This window comes from Rousettus aegyptiacus, unplaced genomic scaffold, assembly GCF_014176215.1.
Source record: "Rousettus aegyptiacus isolate mRouAeg1 unplaced genomic scaffold, mRouAeg1.p scaffold_m13_p_8, whole genome shotgun sequence".
In the NCBI taxonomy this organism is placed as follows: domain Eukaryota; kingdom Metazoa; phylum Chordata; class Mammalia; order Chiroptera; family Pteropodidae; genus Rousettus; species Rousettus aegyptiacus.
Window position 1 is genome coordinate 39,781,852 of NW_023416311.1, and position 18,983 is coordinate 39,800,834.

The 18,983-nt window shown below is 34.6% G+C and overlaps 1 long non-coding RNA gene and 1 pseudogene across 1 annotated transcript in view; one reads left to right on the forward strand and one right to left on the reverse strand.

The window, feature by feature from the left end:
- LOC107502644 overlaps positions 1-18,983 on the reverse strand; it is a 766,462-nt gene that overhangs the window by 654,390 nt on the left and 93,089 nt on the right. The window lies entirely within an intron of this gene.
- On the forward strand, positions 14,440-14,857 carry LOC118606780 (annotated as a pseudogene).

Sequence of the window (18,983 nt, forward strand, 5' to 3'; positions counted from 1 at the left end):
CATCTTCCCAGAGGGAACCAATATTCATGACTTTATAATGGGTTTCAATGTTTTCTTTCAGCATAATTACAAAATTATTTACTACATGATTTTCCCAAACTCAGCCTTTCACTTTTATTAGGTAGCCTGGTAGAAGGGTAAAGAAAATAGTCTTCTAGTTGAGTTTTAACCCATTTTACCTATGGATTCTTATCATCTGGACTTTGAATATAAATATATAAATAAACTAAGATATACCCTGCACCAGGATATATGGCTAAATATACGTGTGTGTTTGTGTGTGTATACGTGCATATATATACATATATATGCGTGTATATACACATATATGTATATATGTATATGTGTGTGTATATATATATGTATGTATATGACACACATATACCCATATATAAAACAACCTAAGATTTACTAACATACTTCAGGAAAATGAGCAGATCGCTCAGTGCTTTTAGAATGCAGAGTAAAGACAGGGAAAGCTTCTCAGAAAAAGTCTCTGAAAAGATTGGTGGAAGAGAATAGTAGTACAAAGAAAAGAGCAGGTAGAAATGTGTAAATTAGAAATTGATTTCATAATAATATCTGCCCTACTGACTACAGCAAAAGACTCAAGTAGGATAATAATGTGAAAAGGACAGAGGACATCTGTTGTTTATGGCTATCCAAGATCCCATTTCTCTTTTTGTCTAATAGCATCCTGATTTTCCTATGAACAAATAACCTTCATCCACTTCTAATTGGCATGGCTTAGGTAAGGCTATAAGGCATGTGACTAAGGCCTGACCAATGAAAACAACACAACCACACAATCCTAGATGTTAGTCCAAGGATGAGCATGCAACTGAAACCAGCTAATTAGAACAATACCGGAGCATTAGGAGGGAAAATACACCCTCTTTCATCTGGTTCTACTGAGCTAGTACAACATAAGTCTGGAGCTTCTAGAGGTGACCTTTGGTACAATATCAGGACAGCTAACTGAGAAAGAGGGCAATATGAATGAAGGTAATGACCATACACAGAAAGGGGCATATTCTTGACAGCCTTCCTTGAACACCCTGGATAAAACTATGCCTGGATTCAAATATCCCCCATCTTTCAATTATGTGAGACAATAAACTTCCTTCTCTGCTTAAGACAATTAGAATTGAGTTTCTGTTACTAGCAACCAAAAGAATCTTGACTAATCAATGAAATACATGACTTGGGGAAAACCAAATGATAAGAGTCTGAGCTCTAATCTGAGACACTGAATCATAAAACCCAGGAACGTCAGTAAGGCTCACATGATGGTAGGAATAGGATCAGCTGAGGGGCTTGAAAGTGCAAGAGTTTTGGGAAAATTTTCATTCGAATTCTATCACTTTAATTAGCAATATAACCTTGAGCGAATAATGCAATCTTTTGGGGATTCGATGTTCTCATCTGTGAGTAGGGACAACAATACTCACCCTAGAGAATATTCATGACTATAAAATGAAATATTTATGTAAGAACATAAATGATGCTCAGTAAAAATAATTTCCCTTTCTAATTCTCTACTGGAAATGCCATCGCCAACATACATACACAGTCTCTGGGAACCCACACCCCAGTGTAGTCTAGCTTCCCACGGTCGTGCTCAAAAGTTATATTCTTTCCCATTACAGTCTTCCCTTTAATTATATTCACAAGATGTTACATCAACTAAAAGAACTTTGTGTTTTAAGGAGGGTCACTTAAATGGAAGTATTAAAACTTATAAGAATGATCTCAAGTTGACATTTCAAGCATGTTGGGGCAAGTCTGTTGAGTTGGGGATTAAGTTCACCTAAATGTTAAGACAGCACATGGAAAAACAAACAGGTCACAAATTAAGCGACACACACATAATATATTAGGTATAGAGAAAAGTGATTAGCAGGAAATGATTCAGCTGGGCGAAATAATTAAAGTTGCATGTCCTGGGATTATAAAATAAAGTATGTTTTACATTCAGATGTGAAAACAAATACCAATAAAGTGGATGCACGCTAAAATATTGAGGTAAATATTAAAAACAACTAAATAATTTAACAATTATTTTGCCTGTCTCACTTTTCCCTCACCTTTTCGACCCAAGACTCACCACCTTTAGCTGACACAACTGCACTAAACAGGCTCAGGCTCTGGAAAAAGTATCAGTGATTTTCTAAAGCTCAAATGGAAACAACTCTTTGCTGATCTAACCTGCCTGACCTCTCTGGAGCTTTTACACTGCACACTACCACCATCTTGCAACTTTGTCCATCCCTGATTTCCCTTTTCCACTCTTGCCTGGTTCTCTTCCTTATTCTTAAGATTTTATTGCTTAGTTTTCTTCAATATCTTCTCCCATTATATGCACTAATTGAACTCATGTATTGAGTTGCTACCTAATTGCTGATAAATAATAATAAATCAGTAAAGTCCAGGTCAAGATCTTTGAATGAAATCAAAGGCATCTTCAACTGGAGTTCCCATAGATGTTCCAAACACAGATTCCCCTAATCTTGCTCTTTCCACTATATTTATTTGTGAACAGCACTTTAGTCCACCATGTGCCCTAGCCAGACACTTGGAAGTCATTCTAAACTCCCTTCTTTTTCTCAGGCTAACACCCAAGCAGTCATTAAATAAATGTTATAAATTCTACCTTCTAACTTTTTTCGTATCTGACATCGCATCTCCATTCTTGTGCCTGCCTTTTATTTTTAATATAGGCCATTACCTCTCACAAAGAAATAGACTCTAATATGATCTGCCACCTCTAATCTCACTCCTCCAATTCTCCATTGTGCTGCCACGGTATTTTGTTTTTCTAAAATGAAAATCTGTTCCCATCTCCTATGTCTGTTTCATGTCACCATGACTTTCCCCCCTCAAACTCAAACACCCTGCCACACTTTAACCATGGGATGCGTTTCATTTACTTCCAATGCTCATCATCTTCTGTCGTCCTCACTATTAACACCTTTTGGTAACTATTCTCCCTCCCCTTCTGAACCGATATACCCTGAAGTAACTTCTTCTTTGTGTCTTTAACACTGCAGAATGTTTGTTTAGTTATCTGTTACTCCTATTTCACTTTAGGTTGTAGACATTCTGAAGATATGAAATATATAATATTCGTCTCAGTAGACTGAAGCAGTAGGTGCTTAATAGTGAAAAAATGTATTTTATTTATACAGCTTGCATAACATTGATATCAAGAAAGTATGAAGAAATGAGTACAAACAATACAATGACAGAGTAAACAATTGATGCTGAGTTCATTTTCTAACTATAATACAACTGAACACAGGTGTATTTTATCAGAGTAGGGTAGAAACTTCACTCCTATAACACATATAATATGCTATGGCAGATACTTTCCAAAAATGTCACTACAGCAGCTTCCACCCCACATGGTTTTCTGCAATGTGACCCTACCATTTCTCCATCAAGAATTAGAGTCTTTGATTCTTTAGGCCTGAGTATGCCTGGTCACTCCTTTGACTGAAATAAAATGGCAGATGTAATGCTGTGCCAATTCTGGGTATAGCTCTTCACTGGCCTGGCAATTTTTTGTTCCTGCTTCTTAGAAGCTAGCTGCCATGGATGTAGTATAATCACTAGGCCGCTATTCTTTAAGAAGCCCAGTCTATAGGAAAGGAAAGTAATGGTGTGAGGGCAAGAAGCATTGAGACACCTGACATACGAATGGTGAAGTCATCTTAGATACCAGCCCAGCTGAGCCTTCAGATGATAGCAGCCCTGGACTCCACATGACTACACAGCATAAGTGATCCTAAGTGAGAAACATCCAGTCAGCACCCAGACAACTCAAGGAACCAGAAAAAGAATAACGAATTGTTTTCAAGGACTTAAATGTTAGGGTGATGTGTTATACCACAATAGATAACTGAAACATATAATTAGGTTTTCAATTTTTCTAACATTGTTAGAATTTCTAAATTGGATAAATAACAATAGATGCTAACTTTCAAGCACTAAGTCATCTATCGACTTCATGAAAACAAGAATGCAAAGATAATAGCAACCAAAGTAGAATAATATCTAAAGATCTTTTTAATTTAAAAATTTATTCTTTAAATAAAAAACAGAAAAAAATTAATATTCATTTATGCTGAACTGGATAACATAATTATGATATATCCCCTCCAATGGAACATAATACACTATAATAGGAATGTTTTAGCCCTATGTAAATTAAAATGGAATGATGCCAATGTAATAAATTTAACTGCAAAACAGTATGTGCAATATGGATCTCATTTTTAAAAGACATTTATAAGTTCAGAGAAAAAAAATCTAAACATGTACCTACAAGGACATAGTTACTTCTGAGAAACTGAAGATAAGGACTTAATTTTACTGTATTTATGTCATATTGAATACTTTTACAATGAATACATATCATCATTTTTGTAAGATTATACCTACCATCCTCTCAATATGGTCTTATCTTGCTCTGTCTTTAAAGTAATTCATGGACACTTTTGTTCACCTTTAGCTTAATGATATCGTAGAATTCCAGATTGCATATCATCTTACTATTATTAGGAATCAAATTACTGGACAAATTCAAATCCAAACTCCTTAACCTAGAGATTGAAACATCCACAATTTTGTTTTAAACAACACATTTTTTTCCAGTTTTTTATTTGCTTGATTCCAAAATTACATCTGTTCTCAGAACTGTAGCCTGCTTTTTCAGCATCTGGATAGCTTGTGCTATTCTCTTCATGAAATTCATTTCCTCCAGCGTCACCCCCATATCCACACACACCACCCACCCTTTCAGTCCAACACACTGCCACGTTTTCCTTCACCGAGAGTCAAATCACATTTTATCCACTTTTTCTTTGCTTTTGTCACTTTCTTCCTAGTACTTTTTGAAATTGCTATTTTAATTTTTAACTGATATTTCACAGATAATTCACAAAATTCCTAGTTGAAATGTATTTAAAAACTTACAGAGAACAATCACTTTCTTCGGCCACCTTGTTCTATTCCTTTCAGGAATGTTTTATTATATACAAACATATATTATTTTACATTAAGCACATTATTTCCCTCATCTTTCACACAAATAATGGCTCTGCACTTTGCATTTTTCACATAATACATTTACCCATTCAACCACAAATACTTATAGAGTATCTACTCTGTACCTGAAACTGTTTTGGCACTAGAGAAACAAAAATCAACAACAATAACAAAAAGTTCCACTCAATATTCTTACGAGGGAGACAGACAAGCAACAAAATAAATAAGTTGTATGCTAGATGATAAGTGCTAAGTATATAATAATAGTAATAAAACAGAAAATGGAAAATAAATATTATGAGGTAACATTTTAGACAGGATGACCAATAAAGGCCTCACTAAAAAGGTACTTTTAAATAACATCCCAAAGGCAGTTAGGGTATTAACCATGTGGCTCTTTGGGGAAATAGCATTTCAGACCAAGAAAAGGTGCAAAGGCCTAAAGCAGGATTGTGTTCCAGGGATAACAAAGAGGCTGTTATGATTGTAACAGAGTATACAAGAGACCTGCTACTATTTTAAGTAGTTTTAGTCATGTTTTGCTTATTTTCAAGACTAAAAGTTCATATAATTAAGTAAAATTAGTATGCATCTTAGTTTCCTAGTACTTAATTGGAAGTTTTATAAATAATAAGTGCTCAAGAGTTGCTAAATGATAAGTGGATATATGAATGAACAAATGAATAAACAAGTGAATGAATGAACAAATAAATTAACAACACATAGTCTAAAGTCAATGATATTTACTACATTCAGGGCCTTTGCACTCGCCAGTTCCTCAATGTGGAATGCTGCTCTCTTAAATATCCATGTGACCACTTCCCTTAGTTCTGAAAGATTCTTACTCATACATCACTTCACAGTGGGGTCTCGCCATATATCTTATCTATAATTAACCAATCAATATAAGCAAGCAAAGAAAGATTAAAAGGCTGATTAATAGCTCTACTTATGTTTCTGAACCAGAAAACGTTGGCATTGCTGCACAATTTCCTAAGCTGATCTGGTGAAAGAAGGTACATGTGAACATCGACATAGCACAAAATATGTCCCATCTTTCCACCACAAAGGTCAAAGTAGATATGTTTCATCAGTTATCTGACAGTATAGACTATTTATTAGGTGGTAGGTTTATGGCTATAATATACTGACAGGCATGATTCAATTTTCTCAGATGCAGACGTGTCATCTTAAGAAAAATAAATGGGGTTGGAAGTATTCTCCATGTGACTGAAGGAGATCTAAATACAAAATTTTCCATTTGTCTCTTACATGCCTCATGCATATATTTCCAGTCTTTATAATGGGACTTGTATCATAGATTGAGATAAACTAGGTTACTCAGATGAAATTTCGGGAAAAGAAACAACTACTATATTTAAAAACCAAAAAGATAATAGGCAAAGCATGTAAAATTCTTAAAGAAAAAAAAAAAAAACCCTTTGATTCAGTGTTCTCGTGCTAGGTCCCCACTGAAAGTAAAGTTGGCTCTAATTTGCTGAATCACTGACAAATCTGACTCTGTTTATATCTTATTGAAATGGATGTTTCATGAAACAAAGATCTGCATTCTGAAAATTGTTTTCCATGCAATGTGCATTAAGGAAACTTGTTCTATAAGCACATCTGGTTCCATCTCAGCCACGCTGTGAGGAGAATCTATACACTATCTAAATGCCTCAACATTAAAACTTTTAAGATCTTGTTTCACTAAATGCAGGCAAGGACAGCGCCTATCAATATTTTCAAACCCTTTAAAACCATCATGTTATCCTACCATCCATATTATACTGTTGCTTTTGTTGTTTCTCATCAAGGCACAGAAGAGCGCTGAAAACACTGCTCCAATTTCTTCGGTGCATCTCAAGTATAGTGAACCATTTTTCAACGGATGCTACAAAAGCACTCATTGATCTCCAAGGCATTTAATATATAGAAGAAAGACAAAATTGTGCCTGTAGTCATTCATTTTTAAATCGCTAGTTTACATAGCTGTTTACAGGCTTTTTTCATTTTACTGCCCCAAAAAGTATATTTCTCAATTGTAAAATCTACTACAAGAAAAATTATGTTGTAAATTTCAATGGAATAGTTCTGTATATATTCTAATATTGTTGTATATGCCTACCCTTTTGAGATTTTGTGACTAAAAGTTGTTTCCAGTATTTTCTTTATTTACATTTAAGACAAATAGCAAAAGCTGAGATTATATGTCTTTATTTAATTTTTATTCATTGCATGTACTTAGTCCTAGAAGACTGAAATAGGTGTTGCAAATGTGAAAAAAGAAGTTTATAAATGACTTTACAAGTGTATGAGTTATTTAAAACAAAACATTTCATTTGGAAAGATCAGACATGTATGGAAATGAAATCTGTGACTTTATGGAAGAATAAATTATAAATTTTGAAAAGAGTAAAATTGATTTTTAGGTTCAACAGATAATTAAAAAATTTAATGGCAAGAAATATTAAAATTACTTTAAATTTTTATCTATACTTTTAGGTTTCTTTTAAAGTATTTCTACATTTTTTCTCCTTATTCTTCAAACTTTAAGAAGTTTCAGGAATGAAATTAATTTTGTCGAATATGAATTACATAATTTCCAAATATTCATTTAGAATATAGAAATAATCATTGAATCCTATGAAAGTCATTATAAAATTTCTAACATATCCAGTTATAGACTGTGATTTTCTGATATATTTTGTTTCATAAATAAATTAAAATGTAAATTACTAAATGAAATAGAACTAAGTAAACTGGGGATAAGTGTTCTATGCGAATTTCTTCAAAATAAGATAAGTACATTTTCCCAATGCCATACACAAAGGTATATACCCTTAAGAAAATTCGGCTTGCAATAACCTCTTCAAATATTTAAAACCTAAACCTACTTCAGATGAGCTGTTCCACAGCATATCAGGCAGTATAATTTCTAGACACCTGGTTAACCCAGGGTATAAGCACCTTAGCAACCTCTCTCATTCATTTAACCAATATTCTTTAAGCACCTCTCAGTGCCAGTCCTTGTGCTGGCTCTAGAAGTGCTGATAAGGGCACAGCTCCCAAGGAGTTTACAATCTAGTGAGGATAAACAAACAAGATAATTGCATGTCATAATAAAGGCTATGAAAAAAATAAAAGTGTACTGAAAGACTTACTAGATGGGCTCATGGGACTTTCAATCCTAGATCACGGAAAATAACACTGGAAAGGAGATCCAAATGCTAATAAGGAACTGGCCAAGGGAAAAGACCAGGCAAGAGCATTCTAGAAATGGTAAATACCTAGAGAAAGGGACTTTGATGCACATTTACCATATTTGAAAAAAGTACATAAGCAACTTCCAATTTTGACTATAATGGTCGAATGGGTATGAGAACAAAAACCCCATAACTATAAAATTGGATGAAAACTATGTAAAACAACTGTTTTCGGTCATTGCACAGTGGATAGCCCATGGCTATGATCCTTGAAAGCAGGAAAACAAGTGAGCTAAGTTCCATATTCATCTTGGCTTTCTGCCTGAGGGTATCCTCTCCATAACACAAAAGGAAAGTGCCAACACCCAAGAGTGGTCTAGCTAGGCAGAAGATACAGAGTTCAGAGTTCATGGCTACTAGAAAGGCCGGAATTTGAGAAACAGGAAACTGAGGAGAAAGAAATTCCAAGAACTCTGCATAAGAGAACCCCCAAGTCTGACCCTAAATACTAAGGTATGCATACACATTCAGGCAATACTCCATACTGCACTGCACAAATCAATTACTGGGATTGAGGATTTTTAAAGAGATTCTGGAGGTCTCATAGTGCTGTAAATTCCGATCAGCCACAGTGGAAAACTTTTGAACATTTCATTGAGATCCCAGTAAAGATATACCTTATGAACAGAGCTACTCTCATCATAGAGTAAATGCTACCCTAGAAATGCTCTTAAAAAAAAAAAAAAAAAAAAGCCAAAATCAATTCTTGACAATTTCAAGTTGAGCCTCCATTAAATTTACTGTTACTCAGAATAAGACTGAATCACTACTAAATAAAGAGAACACAATCAAGATTATCAATGTAGCATCCAGAGCAAACAGTATAAGGTAAAGAGTAGTTATTAGACAAAGAGGCAAAAAATGTGACCTATAACTGAGAGGAAAATACAGTCTACAAATAAATTCTAGAGATGACAGAGATATTGAAATTAGGCACTTTTAAAAGCTCTTATGAATATGTTCAAGGATTTAAGGGAAAAGATAGACATACTAAAAGAACAATTGAGGGATCTCAAAAGAGAACTAGAAATTATTTTTTTAAATAAATGAAAATACAAAAACTGAAAAATAAGTAAATTTTTCCCGTCAAATATTTTAAGTGAAGATGGAAGACACCAACAGATCAGTAAATGGAGAGCTATAAAAACTATATAAACTTAACTACAGAAAGAAAAAAATATATTAAAAAAATTTAATAAGGATTCAGTGACATGAAGAATAGTATCAAGCAGTTTAACATACATGCAATTGGAATCCAGGAGAGAAAAGAGAGGCAGAAAAAACTGAAGAAATAATAAAAATATTCTCAAATATATATAATTTTTAAAAATACCAATGCAGAGACATAAGCAGATCAATAAACCCAAAACAAAACAAGCACAAAGAAAACCAAATGCTTAATTGGATGTTGTGTAGTTTCAATCTTATATTTTTGGTTGCTTGATTTTATTGTATTGCTTAGAAGTGTGTTTAGATTTTCTGGGTTTCAGTCAAGTTATTTGAAATAAACTGGATCTTTTCTAAGTTTCCTTTTATTCTTTGTTTTGAGAAGGTCTGGAGCAGTCCTTAGTCTTGGGCTAATATACTCCAATTCTTAGAATTAATCTCTGTCACACATTTATATAATAAATGTTAACTGTTTTATCATTACTTATTCCTTCAAATGAAAACAACCTGTTCCTCAGATATTCCCTATTCAAATTCAAATAAAGTTCACTACCAACCCCTAACTCGTTAATAAAGTCTATAGTTATCTATATTTTTAAGAAGAGAAGGAAAATGCTGAAGTCCTAAAAAGAATCTGTCAGAAGCACATTCTGACTTTTGATGAAATTTTTTAAACCTGTATTCAGATCAAATGTACTTCAAGTGTTTATTCTGTTTGCACTGTGTAAAAAAATCAATGTATCATAACAACAATACTTTACAATTGTTTATAATTTAACCACAATCAATTCAAAAAATATATAGCCACTTAACTATTTCCAAATGCAAAATAAACATGACAGTAAACTATATAAATAAAATCTGTGGACATAAAAATCACTTAAAACAAGTGATTGAGGTTTAGTTTATTTTTTGCATAGTTAAAAATAAATTATAATTATGTTGAATAAATAAAATGAATATGTGCTGATTACGTTCAGAAAATTCAGAAAATTTTGAAATATATCTTCCCAAGTGTTTATTCTGCCTATCTCTCCCTCTTCTCCCTCCCTCCTCTTTCTTCCATGTTTATGTACTTTCAGAAATGAGATGATGCTGCAGAGCATAAATCTTTTTTAAGTCATGCTATATGGAATCAATAAAACTTCAATTATGAAACTCTGCCATAAGCACATGAATGGTTAAACAAATTGTGGTATGTTTATAAAATGGATTATTATTCAGCCATAAAAGAGAAATGAAGTACTTACATATGCTACGATTTGGATGAATCTCAAAACATTACACTAAGTGAAAGAATCTAGACACAAAAGTCACATATTATATGATTCTTCTTATGCAAAATATCCAGAATAGGCAAATCCATAGAGACAGAAGGTAAGTTAGTATTGCCAGGGGCCGGGGCAGGGAGACCTGGAGATGGATTATTTAAAGTGTGGAGTGTTCTTCTGCAGTGATGAAAAAAGTTTTGAAACGAGAGAACTGTTGGTTACACAACATTGTGAATGTACTAAATGCTCCTGAATCATATACATTCAAATGGTTAATTGTATGTAATGTGAATTTCACACCAGTTGAAAACAAAAAGATCAATGTATCACAGCAACAGTTTTTTTTTTTTTACTAGTATCTCACATTAATGAATAAAGATACATTTTTTAAAAATAATAATGAAGCCATCCACTCTTAAGTCACTGAGGTAAACCTCATAACCCTGAGTCATCTCACTGGACCGACTTTTTTGGTGACCAAGAATATCCTGTGTTACCTGCAGCAGGCTCTTGTGAACTATGGACCCACCTAAAAGAAATGTCATCACTCAAGTGGTCTGCAGACCAGACTAAAGTTTTTAATACAAGTAAATGTCTAAATTGTTTATCTGAAAATATTTACTGGTAACATTGCAGGTTGTTTTTATCATCAGGATTTATTTGAAAATCATGTTTGCTGTGACTTTTCCCTACTGCTATTTGACTCCTGAGAAATTTTGACTCAATCCAAAAGAGTCAGATCTTCTTCACATCATGCGTGTTCCTGTGCTAGACCTCCCAGAGCTAGCAAATTCCTGTAGCATACCTGTGAACCTTAACAATCTGGTCATATGTAATTCAAGGTCAGTGGGTATGCTGATTTTTTAAATCTGAAAATTTTATGCTAGGCCTGTCCATGGGATCACTTTCTGTATTTCTCTTTTTTCTCTATTTCCACATATTCTGACCCATTCTTGAGGATTTTCAGAGCATGGGATTAGCCTTTATATTTCTATTAGCACTTCTCATAGTTCTGGGTACCTAATAGTTTAATAAAATAATTAATAATTAATTTTTTACAAAATTGCTTCTGTGTAAAAACTTATAATTTTTTGAAATCTGAAATTTACACATATAAATTTCAATTCTTTCAAATTCTTAAGTGTGATTCCACAGGCTTTTCTCAGAGAAAATGTTTAAAGAAGTATCAAAAAATGTGATGAGTTTAACACTACAAATATGTAAATCTTGGATTTAACATCTTTATGGTAAGTTTCATTCTGACGTAAAATTAGACCATAATTCCAAATGGAATCAGATAATTTCCCAAGAGAAATCTTTGAATTGTGACAAAGTTTGTCACAATTCAAAAATCCTAGTGATTTTCTTCTAGATGTATGCAGGCAAAGAACTAATTCCCAGAGGTGCAGCTGATTATTACTTAGAAAGGAAAAATTCAAAGACATGGCAGAACTGCCTTCCTCTTTCCATTTTAGTAGGATTCTGTCTGGGACACATGGCTGGACTCCACTTCCCAGTCTCTCTTACAGTTAAATGGGTCAAATGACTTAGTTTTCTCCAAAAGAGAAGCTGTAAATGATGTGTACCACTTCTGGGCAAGGGCTTTTAAGAGTTAATGTACTTTTCAGCTACTTGCAAATGTTAACCAGGCTCTTTCTAGCAGACAACAATGACACGAACTGAAAGGAACTCAGATTTCTAAATCACTGTGTGGAGAAAACCACCCACTGGCCACCAAAACAAGCCGTGGACATGACCGAGAATTAACTTTCTACGGTATGTGGGCCATTATATATTAGGGATTTATTTGTTATAGTAGTTTAGAATATATATATATTTTTTTCAAGAACTAAGAAATAGTAACAGTAGGAATGAGAGAATTAGAGCAATTAGGACAGACCTAAAAACTTGGGTCAAAACCCAAGCCATTATGAAATACCATCCAATAATTAAAATTACAACTCTGCGGTTTATTCAAGCACTAACAATGAACTATCAGTTCAGAAAGGTAGAGTCATTGTAGGAACAGCGCTGAAGACCTGGTTTCTTTAGATTTAGTTTACTCGTCATACTAAAGCAAATGTAATTATAGTGTTTCATTGCAGAGAGCTGAAGTGTTTTTGACTTGGACTAAGCAAACATTGAACAACAGCATGTTGTCCTTGTTAAAAGTAGTTATTTTCTTTTCAAACAGCTTTCCAAAACACCTAAGTATTATTTTATGTTAACCTAATAGAACTGATATGCAAAACAAATCTGTTTTCAGCAAGTACCCATTCAGAGGTAAAGTTATTCATTCTGCTGAAATATACATTTATTTGAAGTGATCTTCGTGAGAAAATTCTAAGAAGACCTTTCTGAGGAGTCAAAGCTTCCTCTCAAATTATGCCACTTTAGCTAAGTGATGTGCCACGACAATTTACTAGTCAGAATTTCCTTTTTGCCCCTTCCTTCTCATGTCTCTCCTTGTAGCTATCAGGTCTTCCTTTTTTTAACTTGTGTCTGCTTACTGAGCACTTAATTGGGTGCAAATGTTAAGTACTAAGAGACACTCAGACCTCACATTCTCCAGAGAAAACAAATAGAGACACTAAAAATATACTCTGCCAAAAAAATGGGAAAGGCAGAGAGAAAGCATTACTCCTATAATATTCTATGCCATTTGTCAAGGTTGTTGCTCCTGGAGTCGGTGAACTGGAGGGATATTGGGCAAGAAGTCTACTAAGACACCCCCAGTTCTAGGCCCCTGGCTCTGTCATAAAGTCTGAGCAGAACTCCTCCGTCCATTAAATAAAAATGGTTTTCAATTACAAAGAAATAAATTTTTCTACTTTGAAGAAAAGAAATAGGGTTAGAGACCCTTGGAATTAAGAGAAAAACATGTATTTAAAAAAAAAAAAAACTATTCTGGCATAGGTACTTACTGGCAGAGATACCAAAAGTAGAATGTGCAGGAATAAGAGAATTAATAGAAAACTCACGTTAGCAGGTATGAAAGAGCAAGTTAATAACGGCCACTCTCACCAGAAGAGGCTCCTGGTTTATAACAAAGTATAGCCAAAAAAAAAAAAAAAAAAGAGAGAGAGAGAGAGAGAGATACAAGCAAGTCAGAACAGAAACACTTGTGAGCCACCCTTAGTGACTTAAAGATTTTTTCAAAGACTGGACTGTTGCCAGCAAAGGGCATCTGTAGCTCTTATATGCCATAATCTGACTTAAAATTGCATCTGTTATTTTTATGTTAATGTTTTCCATTTAATCTTCTGGTAAGAGTTCTAAAAAGAAAATTCTATCGACGTTGTCTTCTCCATGCACCAAATTGTCCCAATATTGCTCGGTGTACTAGACATCGGGTAAGAGTTTAGAGGTTTTGAAAAACATCTCACCCAAAATAATGTCTAGTGCACATTACTATTACTATCATTGTTACACTGTTGTAACCTGGTTTGGCTTTGCTTTAAGTATCTTATGTTCTCCTACTAGACTGTGAGCTCCATGAAGCCCGTACTGTATCTTATTTACTCTTGTATTCTCTCACCTAGCCTAGTACCCGATTCATACTTGGAACTCAATAAATGCGTGTTAATTGGGTGAAAGTAGGAATGATGCTAACTACCTGAGGATCTTACAGGAAGTTGAACTAACATTTGTGTTAAAGATGTACGATGGCTTTTCTGGTGTTCAAGATGTCGAAGCGAGAACGTGGTGGGTCCTCCGGTGCGAAATTCCTGATTTCTCTAGGACTTACAGTAGGAGCCATCATCAACTGTGCTAACAATACAGAGCCAAAAATGTATACATCATCTCTATGAAGGGGATAAAGGGACGACCGAACAGACTTCCTGCTGCTGGTGTGGGTGACATGGTGATGGCCACAGTCAAGAAAGGCGAACCAGAGCTCAGAAAGAAGATACATCAGTGGTGATAACTCAACAATGAAAGTCGTACCGGAGAAAAGATGGCATATTTCATTTTGAAGATAATGTGGGGATCATAGTAAACAATAAAGACAAAATGAAAGGTTCTGCCATCACAGGACCAGTTGCAAAGAAGTGTGCAGATTTGTGGCCCAGAATTGCATCCAACACTGGCAGCACTGCATGATTCTTCAGTGTATTTGTGAAAAATAAAAATAAATAAAAAGTATTTGCTCCAAAAAAAAAAAAAAAAAAGATGTATGATGACTCTCACTTCCAGGAAAATGAGGTGGACCTATTTTTCCCTACCCCTCCCACATAGTAAAGTACAGTATAGTATAGTACAGCTACAAACCTATACCTTCTGAAGGGAACAAAGAGAAATTCTGAACAGTAGAGCAAAGACAGACTGCCCAGAGACCTCAGGGACCCAGGGAAAGTCATGGTAGTGATTTCCTGTTTTTATTTTGTTTTGTTTCCTCATATATACCAAACTTGTCTCTGATACCTAGTAATGGCAACAGAGACAGACCCTCCTCCCCATCCACCCCCAAAAAGGTCACAACAAGAGCCTGCTTTTTTGAGCTAAAGAATCAAGAAGAGATACCCTAGCAATACAGAAAACTTTTAGACAATAACATTTCTGTTCTACTCAAATACCACATAAAACTGTGTTCCAATCCACACCCATGCTAGAAAAGACCAAGTAGGATGCTGAAGCACCCCAAAACCCCTATCAGGGTGGTATTAAAGTAAGTTGAGTAGAGAACCTGAACTCCCACCCCCGCCCAGCAATAACAGGGTGTCCATCCCTCTAGCTACTTGGTGATATAAAAGGAGACCTAAGGAGGAGTAATGACTTTCATTATCATCTAGTGGTAACAAGGCCAACCCACCCCATCCCATGCCCCTGTGGTCTATGAAGGCCATGTGGGCAACAGTTACAAGGCATTCATATTCCTACCAGCAAGGGAAGTATCGGTGGACTAGTGAGGAGCTTGCATTCCTAACCTGGAAGTAAAGAGAAAGTGGACTGCTTATATATTGCTGTTGAGAATGTAAAATGATAGAGCCACTATGAAAAACAATTTGACAGTTGTTCTAAAAAACTAAAGGCACAACCATTATAGGAAGCAATTGCACTCTTGGTCATTTAGCCCATAGAAATAAAAACTTATGTGCGTGCAAAAACCTATATATGAATGTTTCAACAGCTTTCTTTATAATAGCTTAAAAACTAGAAATAATCCAGACACCCTTCAGTGGGTGAATTAAACATTCTGATTTACATTTATACCATCGAATACTACTCAATAATAAAAGAGAATGAACTATTGATAGACAAAACAATCCATGTAAATTTCAAAAAAAAAATTATGTTTAACAAAAAATAAAAAACAAAAACCTTATTTCAAAACGTTACAAACTGCATGATTACATTTACACAACATTTTTGAAATGACAAAATTACAGAAATGGAGAAGAGATTAGTAATTTCCAGTGGTTAAAGATGGGGGTAAAGGCAAGAGAGAAATTGATATGTCCACAAAAGGGCAATGTGAGGGATCCCTGTGGTGATGGAAAGGTTTTATATCTTGAATGTATCAATGTCAATATCTGGCCATAATATTGTATTACAGGTTTACAAAATGTTATATTGTGGTAAACTGGGAACAGAGTATTTAAGATCTATGTTATTTCTTAGAACTACATGGGAATCTATGATTATTTCAAAATAAAAACTTTAATGAAAAACTTGTACTTTCTTACATTGTAAAAAAATATCTATATTATATATATGAGGCCATGCTAACTATGCTAACTAGAAACTTAATGGTCAATCTTGTATGGAGCCACATATTCCCTTACATTCAGCATGCCTTCCGCAAATCTGGCTGAGGTTTTTTAATACTATTTTGTCCTTCACCACACAAAATGTGTCATTATTACTTTTGGTATTTTTGTTTTATAAAAACTTTTAGATTAGTTTTAATATGTTCTCATTTTTTGGAAGAAAAAATAGATGAAGATTACATGTATAAAGTCTATAGTGACTAGAAATGAAGCTATAATCGAGATTTATAGCTGTGTCAGCATAGAAGAGTGACAAACAGTAGGACATAAAATACCAAAAATCTTTTCCTGGGAGCATTAAAATCTACTGTAAATCAGTTTTTCAATCCAGAATACAACGGTTTTGAACTATTAAAATCTCTAGTCTATACCTCTGCTAAATGGTCTTCTGAATGAGAACTAGAGTGTCTACTGAATTCTTTCATTGAGTTCACAAGGTCATGTGAATTTTTTGACAGCTAAAGTACTGATCTGGAAAGCAGGAGTTATTGAAATTTTTACTCTGAGATCTGACACAGACTTGACTGGTAATTTTAAGCAGGATATAGCATATCTCCAGGATTTGATTTTCCTATCAAATTTATAAGAATCGCACATGCAGAGTTTCTGTATTGTCTCTTTTTACCTTTTCATCCTCCCCTTGGCCAGGCTTATGAACAAAATGGAGAATACAAACTAGAGTGACGGCTTTGGCTGACACAGAAACAACACTCATCTTTTGGGAGAATCAAGTCACGGCCATTGATCAAATGCAAAATGCAGTTCTCCCTTCCGTAAAATCAGTTTCATTTTCTGCCCTCTTCTCTTCCTTCAGCTTCCTTCATTTGCCACAAACTCCTGAGGACTACAAGGTTCCCTAGAACCCACTCACACAAAGGGAGCATGCTCAGCCTCCCAATTCCTCTGGGGCTTTAAGAAGAACATACAACACATTCCTGGATTAACTTTTCTTCTGTTCACTTGTTTTACCAGAGAAAAGGAGAGAGACAGGGGAAGGGTGGGTCTGTAAAATAGTTTACTATATTTAACCCACTGTTAGCTCTCTGATGAAAACATCTCAGATCATCAAAACAGGAATTGCCTACTCAGTGAAGAAATGCTTTGCTTTAGAAATACTCTCTAAGCAAAGCATCAGATAATTGCTTACTGGGATTTAGAAACAGCAGCTCCTTGGAATCTACATATGTGTATTTAGGACTTTCCATGTTCATGCCATACATGGCTGAAGGAGGCATCAGAATGTTGCCCTGAATTACCCAATGCTCCAGTAATCATGGCTTCTACTCTGCTTTCTTTTGGCAGTGCAAAGAAGCAAAACTTGCACATTTGGAGTTCAAATTACTATCAGATGGCTACAAGGAGAATCATTTTTAAAACCAGGAGGCTTGAATTACAATCACCCTTTCACAGAACCAAACTATACTTTGGCAAGAAATAAAGCTTGTGAAGAAATATAACATATCTACTGTTTACTGGACTTGTCTATTCCAGAAGATACCTATATACCTAAACATCTTAGGGATGGAAGAAAGCAACTTCACCTCATGTGTTCTGTTCTAGGGGAGGAGACCAGGGATACATTATAAGGGCTATAAAAGGAGCTAAACTTCTCTAATTTCTTCATCACTGTCATTTATACGTGTGTGCGCGCACGCACGCGCTTGTGTGTGTATGAGGAAGAAAGGAAGCCTGATATGTATTTCTACTGTATTTAGTATAGAAAATTCTAGTACAAATTACCGTTACCTTAGAGCAGCATTTCCAACTAGTAGTCTAGAGTCATCTCATCAGAATCACCTGGGGCACTAATTAGACATTCTGAGTTTCTGGCTCTAGTCCAGATGACTAAATAAGAGCCTTGGGGCCAGAACCTAGGAATCTGCCTTTTAGAAAATCTGCTAGAGATTGCTATGTCACTAAAACTTGAGAAAAATGTCTTTGAGTTTTTTTTTTTTTTTTTGATTACACTCAAGTCTCATCTGTCAATCTTTGAAGGTAAATATAGTCTTTGCCTTCTAGACAGAAAGGACTTTTGACTGGTATTTCCCTAATACTGATCTCAAGAATATTTAATCTAAGCAGAGCTACATCAAAATGAATTAGATTTTGGCATTTATTCTCAATTTTTTTATAACCCTCTGTATGCTTATTTAGTGAACTATAATGAAAATCTAGCAGAAAATTCCACTTCCTAGTGAGACATTTACCTATAATATTCCTTACAGAAAACAGCTTTTCCTTAACCTTTGCTTTGTGAGCTATACTGACTTACCTAAAGACAGAAAGTAATGTACACATTCATTTCATTCAATCACATGATTTCTCAGACAACTTGACCATGTATAGCTAACAAAAGTCTCTACAAATGGGATAAGAAGACTCATTGGATGAGGACATATCTTTTAAGGACCCAAATTTGAAAAAAAAAAAAAAAAATCATTAGTTATGTGATCAGGTTG